Source organism: Schistocerca nitens, chromosome 1 (assembly GCF_023898315.1).
Source record: "Schistocerca nitens isolate TAMUIC-IGC-003100 chromosome 1, iqSchNite1.1, whole genome shotgun sequence".
NCBI classification, from domain to species: domain Eukaryota; kingdom Metazoa; phylum Arthropoda; class Insecta; order Orthoptera; family Acrididae; genus Schistocerca; species Schistocerca nitens.
In genome coordinates, this window is record NC_064614.1 from 954,050,059 (window position 1) to 954,062,361 (window position 12,303).

At 36.6% G+C, this 12,303-nt stretch overlaps 1 protein-coding gene across 1 annotated transcript in view; it reads left to right on the forward strand.

Moving 5' to 3' along the window:
• The window catches only part of LOC126194710 (mitochondrial folate transporter/carrier), a 62,199-nt gene that overhangs the window by 1,850 nt on the left and 48,046 nt on the right, over positions 1–12,303 (forward strand). The window lies entirely within an intron of this gene.

Below are 12,303 nucleotides of genomic sequence, written 5' to 3' on the forward strand. Positions count from 1 at the left end.
GGAATTTCATCCACCTTGTTTTGGGATTCTGTTTCTAAAATGTAACATTCAGAGAGTAGAAATTTTTTTCTAGTGAAGAGGTTTAAGGAGAAAAAACTGTTGGCTTTTCCCCTCCATGTTGAAAAACCAAAGCAATGCCATTTGTTACGGTTCTATCACATTTTGATGGCTTTGCTCATGGTAATAAAGCAGTATTTCCCTAACTCCAGTGTTTCTCAGTTGTAACTTCACACATTATTACTGCAATTAGTTCTTTTGTGGTATTCTCACTGCAAAATCATTTAACATATGAAACAAGGGCTCCTGTCTGTCAAACGTGTGTGGGTGGCAGTATATCAACTGATTGAAAGGTGTATGTAGTGGTAGGTACTCCAGTCCAGTTGTGAATGTCTGCCACCTCCACATTTGAGATGTAATGGAAGGTATTGGGGTATGGATCTGGTGTACCACAGGGCAATTCCATAGTTCGGGTGTTACATGTACACACCTTAAAATCAGGAAAAATAATGTAAGGAAAAATATTTATTGGATTTAATATTGAAAACTTTTAAGGCTTACATTATATTTCATGTTATAAATGTTGATTCTGGAATTGTTTTATTGTTCTCCTGGTTATTAATCAAAAAAGTAGTGTTACGGGTGTTACCAAAAGTAGACCTGGCCCCTTTTATGAGTTAGGGAATTCTCTAATTTCTGCAAACTTGATGAAGCTTTTATGCTTGTAAAACAACTGTTAAGAGGTATTGCCCCAAATTTTATTTTGAATTATAAATTTTTATTTTTTTGGACATCATAACTCAGTATTTATGTATTTTTTGCTGTTACGGGTGTTACATTAAATGTTACGGGTGTTATATGGATGCATCAGATTTCATTCTTAAAGGAATAAATCTACCTCTTACAATTGCATAAAAAGAAAAGAATTATTATAGTTTATTTGGAATAAAAGTATGTACTTAAGAAAACATATTTGAAGGATAAAGCTATTTATTACACAAAGAATTTTGTTACAGTTTTAAAGCACAACTAGGCAAAGATATTGTTACTTACATTTACCTCATTTTGTAGGCCTAACAAATTTATGACAATGTTTTCTTATTATTGATAGGTTTAAAAACTGGCAGATTCCCAAGCAACAGTATTGAATTTTGGATAGGGTTGGCTTCTTTTTGTCACTTGGAATGTCAACCAAGACAAATAACCCAAATTTTAAATCAGACTTTTCAATTTTATTAGTTAGGCTTAACTCACAAGCACTTCCAATATTGTCTTGTGATTCAGATAGTGAAACAGTCTCCTGATCAGAATCATCAGAACTGCACACTTTATAGAAGTTTATGCATCTTTTTGCATGTAATGTTTTAACTTTGGCCTCCTCAGTAATAAATACTGACACCCTTGTCATTAATGACTCTGCTGTTTTTGAAACCAGCAAATCACTTGTGTTATAAGGCCACAAGTGATGGCAGCCCTGAATTTGAGGAATCCCTTGTAAAATTTTCCACCTTTCATCCAAAATAGGACTGTTATGCTCCACTGTTATGTTATCAACCCATAATACCTTAATTTTAGAAAAATTCTTCAGAGTGTAGTCATAACAGTCAATTGTGTTGTTAATAATAATTTTCCTAGATCTAACAGCTGTACACATGCTCCTCTTCAGTGCACCTCCAATGCCATCCATGGCTCCTTTACCATGTGAACTGGCAAAAAATTCCACTCAACTGTCAGTCCAAAGTCTCTCTCAAAATAACATAGATTGGACAGAGTATATTTGTTTTTGAACTGCCCAGCACAGTACATTGTTAAACATAGGCTCTTATGAATGACTAGAATTTGCCTCAATAAGCAGTTTACTGGGCCTATATAAAATTTAAAATTGAGGTTAGAAATATTGTTGTTCTTGGAAAAGTTAGAATGGAAAACATAAACTATATGTAATCTAAAGAATTTTGGGCTTAATTAACATTTTAGGAGAACGTCAGTTGAGTCAGGTTAATGCTCTAATTAACTTTTATAATGTAGGTGTAGTGCTTAAAGAAATGTATGCAGAGGAATAAAAATTTTAGTTTTCATGCTTAAAACTGTTTTCATATGTAATAAACATAGTTAAAAAAACTTTTTTCATTCATAATAATACCCTTTGGTTATAATTTAAATGTAGGGCCTAGACCTACTAAAGATGAAGGTGGCATTAAACCTTTCAATTCAAGTTATGGGTGTTACACATGTGTTAAGTAACACCCGAAACAAAAATTAGTAACACCCGTAACAGCTCTAAGAGTGTTAAATAAGATTTCAAAATGCCATGTAATGGTATGATATTGTAAAACATGTGCATAACCTCACTTTTACAGAAAGGTATTGTACAGAACAAATTTACTAGATTACAAATTAAACTTTTGTATCTTTTTTGTTACGGGTGTTACAAGCTGCATATATATTATAAAACTAACAAAATAAAGAAATGCAATTAGCTTACTTCAACAAAACGAATTATTATGAGCTATAACAATGTTGACTTCAGTATTCTTTGCAACAATAGAACAATCAGCCATAGATAACACAACTAATACTCATCTGGAAATAGCATAAAACATACCTCTCTGTGGTGCCATAGAGTAGTGCACTTGAAACGCTTAGTGAAGGTAGAAATTTAATTTTTTCATGTTCATGATTATTTTGTAATGAACAAACGTACTTTTAACTTGGCATTTTTAAGGTTATATTTGTAATATTGTCATTTTAATTTTTTTGTCACAAAGTCTCTTTAACATGGAATGACCCCACATCTAATAACTTTAGGTGATATTTTCTCTTGAGAGTTGGAAATGGAACTTGCGGTTGTGGTGGTTGGGGCCCCTCTTCACGTTTTCTTGGTCTGGGACCCATGACCACATCTCTATGCAAGGAGCATTTTTTTATCCCACTGTTTTTCCAGTTTTTGGATTTGGTTTACCCATTTGTGCTCTCTGCTGCCGGCCAGAGTGGCCGAGCGGTTCTAGGTGCTTGAGTCTGGAACCGCGCGACCGCTACGGTCACAGGTTCGAATCCTGCCTCGGGCATGGATGTGTGTGACGTCCTTAGGTTAGTTAGGTTTAAGTAGGTCTAAGTTCTAGGCGACTGATGACCTCCGCTGTTAAGTCCCATAGTGCTCAGAGCCATTTGAAACTTTTTTTTTTTTTTCCCTGCTGCATCTGTTTTAACTTCATTTCATAGATTGATTCCTCTGACTGGGTCCACCCCTCTCTTCTGTGAGTAGCTTTGGAAGTGTGGGACTGATGACCTCACTGTTTAGTCCCATAACCCACCCCAGCAAATCAATGATGTCTGTGCAATGTTATATAGCCCAAATGATATTCTGTATTCAAATAACCGAATGGAGTTGTTACTGTGTGCAGGTCTGTGTTGCTATGCAGTCAGTCTCTGCAAGCATACTAAGTGGATCAGTATTTTTTAAATTAAATCAAGGGGGAAGGGAGGTGGGCCAATGTTTGTTAAGTCATGCATTTGAGGCAATCATTCTTGAAAATTACTGCCGATGTGTACAGGTGCTCATGTTACGGCTTCTATATGTTCCATTCATGTACTGGTGTCGGAAGAATGACTTTTTAGGTGCCTCTGCTTGAGCTATAAGTAATCTAATCTGTTCACTTTCCCTACAGAAGTGATATGTAGAGCCGGCCGCGGTGGTCTCGCGGTTCTAGGCGCGCAGTCCGGAACCGTGCGACTGCTACGGTCGCAGGTTCGAATCCTGCCTCGGGCATGGATGTGTGTGATGTCCTTAGGTTAGTTAGGTTTAAGTAGTTCTAAGTTCTAGGGAACTGATAACCACAGCAGTTGAGTCCCATAGTGCTCAGAGCCAAGTGATATGTAGAGTTGTTGTATATTCTTGATTATTAGCTAGTTGTAGAAATCTTGTTTGTAGGATTTTTCAGGACTGTTTCTATTTGTTGATATTTTCAGCACTGTCTCGTGTTTTCCAACAAATGGAAGATAGCCCACGAAAAATGTGTATTACTACACGGTTATAATTTTCCCTAACAGATAATTTTTGTTGCACATTACCACCATAAGATTTATATTATAATAAAGATGCTTAGAAATATGTCAAAAGTGCTTCCTAATTATATTAATTCCAAACAATATACAAGGTATTCAGTTTGGAATATAATGTAATTGGGCAAAGCATCAGATGGGGATATCTTTACAGCCATTCCAGAATGTCACTGAATGAAAATAAAAAAAATTTTTTTTGTAAGTTTGCATCTCTTCAGCAGTGGTGCTGTGCTGCAGCTGCAACAATCAATTCCAGTAGAGGTGTCACATACATTTTTCTTGTGAGGTTTGTTATTTCTTCCACCAGAGGCATTGCATATGTCATATTCATTCCTGATGGGCTGCTGTCAACCAGTAAGGTTATTATCTTTGCTCAAGGCACATTCTCAGTCTTGTTGCCAACCTATAATCTGCATTTTAGAGAATGTTGTCAGTTACTATTTAATCATAATAAATCATTGTATAATCACCATATGTTAGACTCAATATAAGGTAGAGGTATACTGCAACCAATTTCATGTTAATCACTTTATGGAACGTTGTATTCGGCGGGGGAGGTCCGCTACATAACTTTAGGTGACTGTTTTGTTGGATGAAAGATTTCTGAACAAGGATATTACCTCAAGATATTGTCACTTAAGACAATATTGGCAATTTCTTAATGTGTGCTTCTTTAGGTGATAAAAGCTCTACATGAGGAGGAGTTTGTGTTTGTAACAATGAAATGGGAAAAACAAGTTACACATAGTCATTTAATCATACGATTTTACTCTTGTGCCATACAATTAATTTTCTGCACAAGCGTATGTTACAGTATCCTGAACAAAAGCCAAGTTAAGACCTTGACATACCATATCGTCATTTGAAAATGTAATTGGTATAGTGTTTGGCATTGGTCTGCTTGAATGCATCCTCATTACGAAGACTGAATAGCTGTGCACATCAGTACAAAAAGTTTTAATGAGATTGTTATTTTAAGTAAAAGGAAATACAGCAGTTAGTCAAGATATAGAAATGTGTAGTTTTGGTCCGATTACTTAGACAGTTTACTATGCATTACCGAAGTTCTTCTCTTATTGAAATGCCTTTTGTGGTAAGATGGGTGGTTTTGGTCAGGGACTTGTGAAATCTCTTTATCACACATTGTTATAGTTCATCAGCACCTGTGCAGCTTGAAAAACAGCCACATATGGGCTGCATGAAGCATTAACTCTTGGCATTATTCCACCCTGGATATTCCATTTTTTAAAAAAATATTACAAAAACTTTTCATTCTGCTTTCCATCAGAATGTTCAAAGACCACTTTGTCATGTAACATTAGTGGTTGTGTAACTCAACATGTTGAATGATTACTTTCGTTGATTGGATTTCATAAATGTTTCCTTGTAAATTGCAACAATGATGGCTACCAGCTGATCACACATTTCCAACTGTTAAATTTATATGCTGCAATACCTTTTACTGTAATAATTCCCTTCTGCAGCCATAATTATAATTTTGATTACATTAATACATTTTCATTTGCAGTATTCAAGGAGTCAGTATTTCCTTCCTGTAGTGGTACAAATAAGGAATTCTAAATTGTAAAAATTTTCCTACTTCTCCATTCTTTAGGTGTTAAGAGCATTTTATTCTAAAATTTATCATTCACACACATTCTCTGCGCTAGTAACTGAAGGTTGACAGTGTCAATTTTGGTGAAATCACTTGTATGTTGTACATAGTGTTTGTGATCTTGCTTTTCAATGTCACCATGAATCATCTCTAATACGTAATAGAATGATTCCCTTGTCATCTCGTATAGTCGTAAAATTTGTCTGGTTATTTCAATAATTGAGGAAAGAGGTTGTTGGCACTTTGATGGAATAGATTCTAAACTTTATCCTGCCAAAAACTATTGCAGATTTGGCATGCTGTGGACCAAGCTGTCGGACTATGTTAACAGGTGACCTCTTGCAACAATTGTTGGTGCCACGGTGACTATGGCCCTCTGTGGTGTTTATGCTAGGAGAACACCTTCAGAAATCTCATCATTGGCTAGTGAACTTTTTACAGTCATAGGAAGTTCAGTTTCTGAAGTTTTAATCAGATTGTTGGGCTCTAAAACAGCAAATTGATCTGATTTGTGTTCCATGGCTTTGCAGTGTGTATAGCTTTCTGACAGTAATCTGTCGATGCACTCTAACAGTTACGTCAATTTCTGGTTCAAAGTCAGTCTCCCTTGCAGCCTTCACTCCAGGCACCATTATTTTCCTGAATCGATGTGCTATGTCAACAAGATAATTTCTCATGTTATTCAAAAGTAATAAACATTCTAAAGTTGACTCAAAGAATCTGTAAATACTTTCAGGCATGGTTGACTTCTAAGACAGTATTCCATAAACTTATAAATGAGAACTCACACAATGTTTGCAAGAGCTTGAGCAGCTCCTCTGTGTTCTATAATTTCTGAAGAACCCCAGTTCTTAGTGGTGCTGATAATCTTTCTAAACCACTGATACAGACTTAATGGCTTTGTAGTGAGCACTGGATCATGTATCCTAGTCTCTTAACTGCAACTGTGTCTTTCAGAAGGTTGGTCAACATTTGGATAGAAGCTGAGTGAAATGCATCGAAAGTATATAAGGTCCCAAAAGTTACATGTGATGAAACTATTGTAAAAGGATGTAATTCTCTCAGATTGAGAGTGGTGTGCATAGAGTTCAAACAGTGCCTTAGGATTAAGTTCACAAATTCTTGATTGAATATTTCAATGCACTCCAGTCATTGTAGAATAATTGTCTTACTCTTGTTCTTGGCACTTTTGTTATATCTAGACAATGCTGTTCAATAACATGTAAAAGATCTTTGGTTATCTTCCCAGTTGGCTGAAAATAACTTAGAAAGAACTCTTTTAATTCAACTTTAGTATTTGTAATTTAACTAAATTGAGTTACCTAAAAGATGCTGTTAAAAAAGATACAAAAATACTAGATTTTTTGTATAATTTTAACAAATCCACCCAGAACTAAGAGATAATAAATTTCTGTTGTTTGGGATTGTAAAGCTTTAGTTTGTCTGTAACTGAGTGGACTGTTCTAGCTTCATAAAATGTTCTGTTAGTACAGTGTCGTATTTAGATACTGGTAAGTAGAAAACTTCATTTTCCACTGGCAGTTTTCTCTGTAGCTGTAAAATGGAAAATTCTGTTCAGATAAAAACATAGTTACGTGTATTAATCTTTTTAAAGCAGGGGTGTCCAACCTCTGAGCATACCAGCAGAATTTTATGGATTTTTTACTGCTTGTGTGAGGTGCTCACTTCTTGGGCCGCACTGAAACTTGCTTTGGGCTGCATGTTGCTGCGAGTTGGATAGTTTTGAAGTATCTCAATTTCTTGTTTTCCTGTTCGACATGCTGCTTCGCCAACATAGCGAATTGTGGCAGTTGTGAAAGGGGCTCACAATATCATCGTGCATTGATAGTCTTTCCCCAACACAGAAATTTGACCAAAATGCCTTCTGTCCCAAAACACTGAGGTCATGTTTTTCCCCCAAAATTGTGATTTTGAATTTTTTGGTAGATGGGGTATGTGTGGTGCCACTGTGAAGACTTTTTGTGTCGGGTGTCTAATAAGTCACACATGTTTCATGTCCAGTTGTAATAGAGCTCAGAAAATTCTCGCCTTCCAAGTTGCTCAACAAGCTCACAGACACTATTGACCCAATTTTTCTTACGCTGTTTCTCAGTTGTTTTGGGACCCATCTCATATATAATTCGTGGTATCCCAGTGTTTCTGTGAGTCTCTCATAGGAGAGTTCTGGAAACATTGCAAAAATTTCATCCACTGTCAATTGGCAGTCTTCATGAACAGTTTCCTTGATTGCAACTCATCTACTACGCTGTCTCATTTCCTAATCTAATTCCCTCAGCATCACCTGATTTAGTTAGACTACATTCCATTGTCCTCATTTTGCTTTTGGTGATCATCATCTTATACCCTCCTTTCAAGACAGTGTTCATTCCGTTCAGCTGCTCTTCTAAGTCCTTTGCTGTCTCTGACAGAATTACATTGTCATCTGCGAACCTCGAAGTTTTTATTTCTTCTCCATGGATTTTAATACCTACTCCGAACTTTTCTTTTGTTTCCTTTACTGCTTGCTCAATATACAGATTGAATAACATTGGGGATAGCCTACAACCCTGTCTCGCTCCCTTCCCAACCACTGCTTCCCTTTCATACCCCTCGACTCTTATAACTGCCATCTGGTTTCTGTACAAATTGTAAATAGCCTTTCGCTCCCTGTATTTGACCCCCGCTGCCTTCAGAATTTGAAAGAGAGTATTCCAGTGAACATTGTCAAAAGCTTTCTCCCAGTCTACAAATGCTAGAAACATAGGTTTGCCATTCCTTAATCTCTAAGATAAGTCATAGGGTCAGTATTACCTTGCGTGTTCCAACATTTCTACAGAATCCAAACTGACCTTCCCTGAGGTCAGCTTCTACCAGCTTTTCCATTCATTTGTAAAGAATTTGTTTTAGTACTTTGCAGCTGTGACTTATTTAACTGATAATTCGGCAATTTTCACATCTGTCAACACCTGCTTTCTTTGGGATTGGAATTATTATATTCTTCTTGAAGTCTAAGGTTATTTCACTTGTCTCCTACATCCTGCGCATTAGATGGTAATTTTGTCGTGGCTGGCTCTCCCAAGGCTAACAGTAGCTCTAATGGAATGTTGTCTACTGCCAGGGCCTTGTTTCGACTTAGGTCTTTCAGTGCTTTCTCAAATTGTTCATGCAGTATCATATCTTTCATCTTCTACGTCCTCTTCCATTTCCATAATATTGCCTTCAAGAACATTGCCCTTGTATAGACACTCTATATACATCTGAGCTCTTGATATTCATACAGCTGGTTCTCTCTTCTCCACAGGTCTTTTCATTTTCCAGTTGGTAGCATCTATCTTACCCCTAGTGATATATGCCTCTAAATCCTTACATTTGCCCTGTAGCTAACCCTGCTTAGCTATTTTGCTTTTCTGGTTGATATCATTTTTTTAGACATTTGTATTCCTTTTTGCCTGCTTAATTTTCTGCATGTTTATTTTCTCCTTTCATCACTTAAATTCAGTCTCTCTTCTAGCATTTACTTATTAGTGCTTAATGACCCAAACATGAAGTCAAATTAAAGGATATCTAACTTGGTATGCAAATGGTGTTTCAGAATTATAGCACAAACATTTTGTAGTGTTAAAATACTTCAGTTTGTAAAAAATTCTGTGCAGATGTTGGATAGTGTTTTGCACACTCTTCCCACTGCAAATATCTCACTATGTTGAATGCTGGTTAAATTTCATACTAGGGTAGATTTGGTGTTTCTTCATTTTCTAGTGTTGCACACAGTTGCTCTTAATGATTTTGTTGTTCCTCCTATTGCTTCTGGGTTAATGGTTCTATTCCTCTGTCCATCAAACAACTTCATTGTTCCAATAATATGGGACATATGGCTGTAACCAGTTTCCTCCCAATGTATTCCTCGATATGTTTTAAACTCCTTGAGAAGTACTCGTATGTTTCTTTTTACCAGTATTCACTTTGTAAATGACACTGGAGTTTAATGCACAGATGTTTAAAAATTATAACACAGCAAGGAGCCATGTGCTTGTTTTGTACCAAACACTGTGCGTGTTGCATAAATTTTTACACCTATCCAATACTACCCTACTGCTGTTTTGGAAAGACACATTTTTTTTTACAGGCACAAGTATTTTCATGAATGTTGTCATGATGGGTTGTTTTATAGAAGTAAACAGTGAGCCTTTCTGGGAACATAAAATGCCATACACAGTTGTCATAAAACCAAGCCAATGTATCAAACATCTCTGTCTACAGGGGAGGAGTGCAATAAGAATTTCACATTTATTTTTTGTAACATTTCCACTGAAGTTGGCTTAAAATCAATCAAATTAGTGGCAAGTGGGACACTGATATGCCAGTTGTCAATGGTTATCTTTCTCCCCGAGTGTCTTTGAGTAAAAAGATATTTAAGTACAATCGAGAGATGGTTAGATTGCCTGAATGAACCCTCAGACTGCATTCCTGGACATCTCAAATCTGTGCAAATAGAAATTTCTACATTCTCTTATAGAAATTACCTTTCAATGCAGGTTTTTTGGAATTTTTAGCCAAATGCTGCTTTCATGAACAACACCCCTGAAATAGAAAGTCAGATATTCTTTAGGCACATATACTCCTGTGAATTTTTTTCCTATAAGGGTCAGAAATTTGTGAGTAGCAAGCAGCAGGCAAGATTTGGAATAAAGATATTTTTGTGGCACAGTAGCCAGTCTGTTAAATTCAGAGTGCAGTCACATAAACTCTCCTTCTTGTAATATTTCAACTGTATACCTTTTGGCCATCTTCATTCTGTTGGCTCTCTCTGAAGATGGCTGAAACATTAGAAGAGGAAGAAATAGTTTGTGGCTGCACTCCTTAAATTTATTGACTCAGCAGCAAGAGTCCTTCATCTCTGATGTATTTCACATATAATGATAAGGTAGGTGTTTCAACTGTAGGAGGAATATTTGGGTGAAAAATACATTTGAGGGCTCATTGTAGCGCGTTGCAGTGGTGATGGTATCTTGTTGAGGAAATTCCTAGTTTTCAGGTTATAAAGATATGAGATTAGTAAATTGTTAAGTCGTTGCTGCATGGTACTATACCACTGCACTTAGTGCTGTATGGTATGGAGAGATTGGGCCTTCACAGTATGCTGATTCAGGCAATTCCCAATACTGCTGTTGTGCAGAAGGAACTAACTGCTGTGTACTAGTGTATATTTACACATCCTATCTAGTAAGTCTGGGCAACTTTCCCATAACTCTTTCCATTTCCTAACCTTGTCAGTCCTTTCCCTTCCTCCCTCTTTCTTCTTCAACCCCTTCTGCCAGTAGAAGCACTGGCACATTTCCATAACTTTCACATACTGTTTTTTCCTCTGGGCACTTGGTAATTTTCTATCTGAATATTATTGCTCATTTATTCAGTTACATATTTTGCAGAAAAAAATTTTGAATAAAGGAGATGTAAACCAGGTATCGCTAACATCAAAAATTCAATTTTATTTTTTAGTACAATTAAAATACATTTACTAATAAAAGAACTTTTCTTTTACAATATCAAATCTCTACTTAACATAAAGTAATAAGTGTGAATACCTTCATAGCACAATCACATTATAAAGTGACTGACAATGTACAAAAAACTATATATATATATATATATATATATATATATATATATATATATATATATATATAACCTTTTTGACATGACTATCTCATGAGAGTGAGGACATCACTGTGGGTGGTAAATTATGTTTGCATGTTGTTTTAGTGGCAGGGTGTATGAGACCCGGGAATTTCTTCATCCGGGAGAAAACTGTGAAAAACCCGGGAATTTTTTTAGAATTCTGAGAGTTTTTCATTGTTTTAGTTTTCAGTTAAGTTTTTGTAAGTTTGACTAATAAGAACCAATACTCTAACAAAGAATATTACTATATCTTGCTACTGCAGCAATAAAACACGAACGAGAGAAAACACGAAAATAAAACTTAAGTTGCAAAGGAAATGCACCATATACAAGAACAAAACACAGTACTCATACAAGTGTCTGCCAACAGCAAAATGTGTCAGTCTTTATGAAGACTGTGCAGTGTTTCATGACAACAAATTGCCTCCAATGAGCATGACGTCACAACTGTTAACAATAGATTCGTTTGAGCGGTTGCGAGCGAGCTTATGCGCATGTGCAGTGGAGTCACGTATGAGTAGTACCTTCTCCCGCTTCTGGCTACAGAAGCGTGGCAGTTAGCTGTACAAGAAATTGCAGCAAACAGCCAGGTGCTATCCGGAAAAATTTTGCTGGTGCGCCTAAGCTGGCAGATTCACGTATGCGCAACAGGCCCGGAACTAGGGGGTGGGGGCAAACTGTGGTATCTGCCACCGCTGGCAGTTGGGGGGGGGGGGGGGCGGGCGCCAAATTCTTATTATTGAGGAAAAAGACCTTGTTTTACAAAGCTCCCAGCATCCGTCGCATCTAGAAATAAACTTTCTTGTAGACAAAAGGGGACGAGTTGAGTGAATCAAGCCGAAAGGGTGAATGACAATCGCTGTTTATGTGGTTGACTGGGTTTGCAAATGATCAGCGTTGTCATAATTACTAGAGAATTCCATAGATTCAGACTACCAGAGTGGAAATAA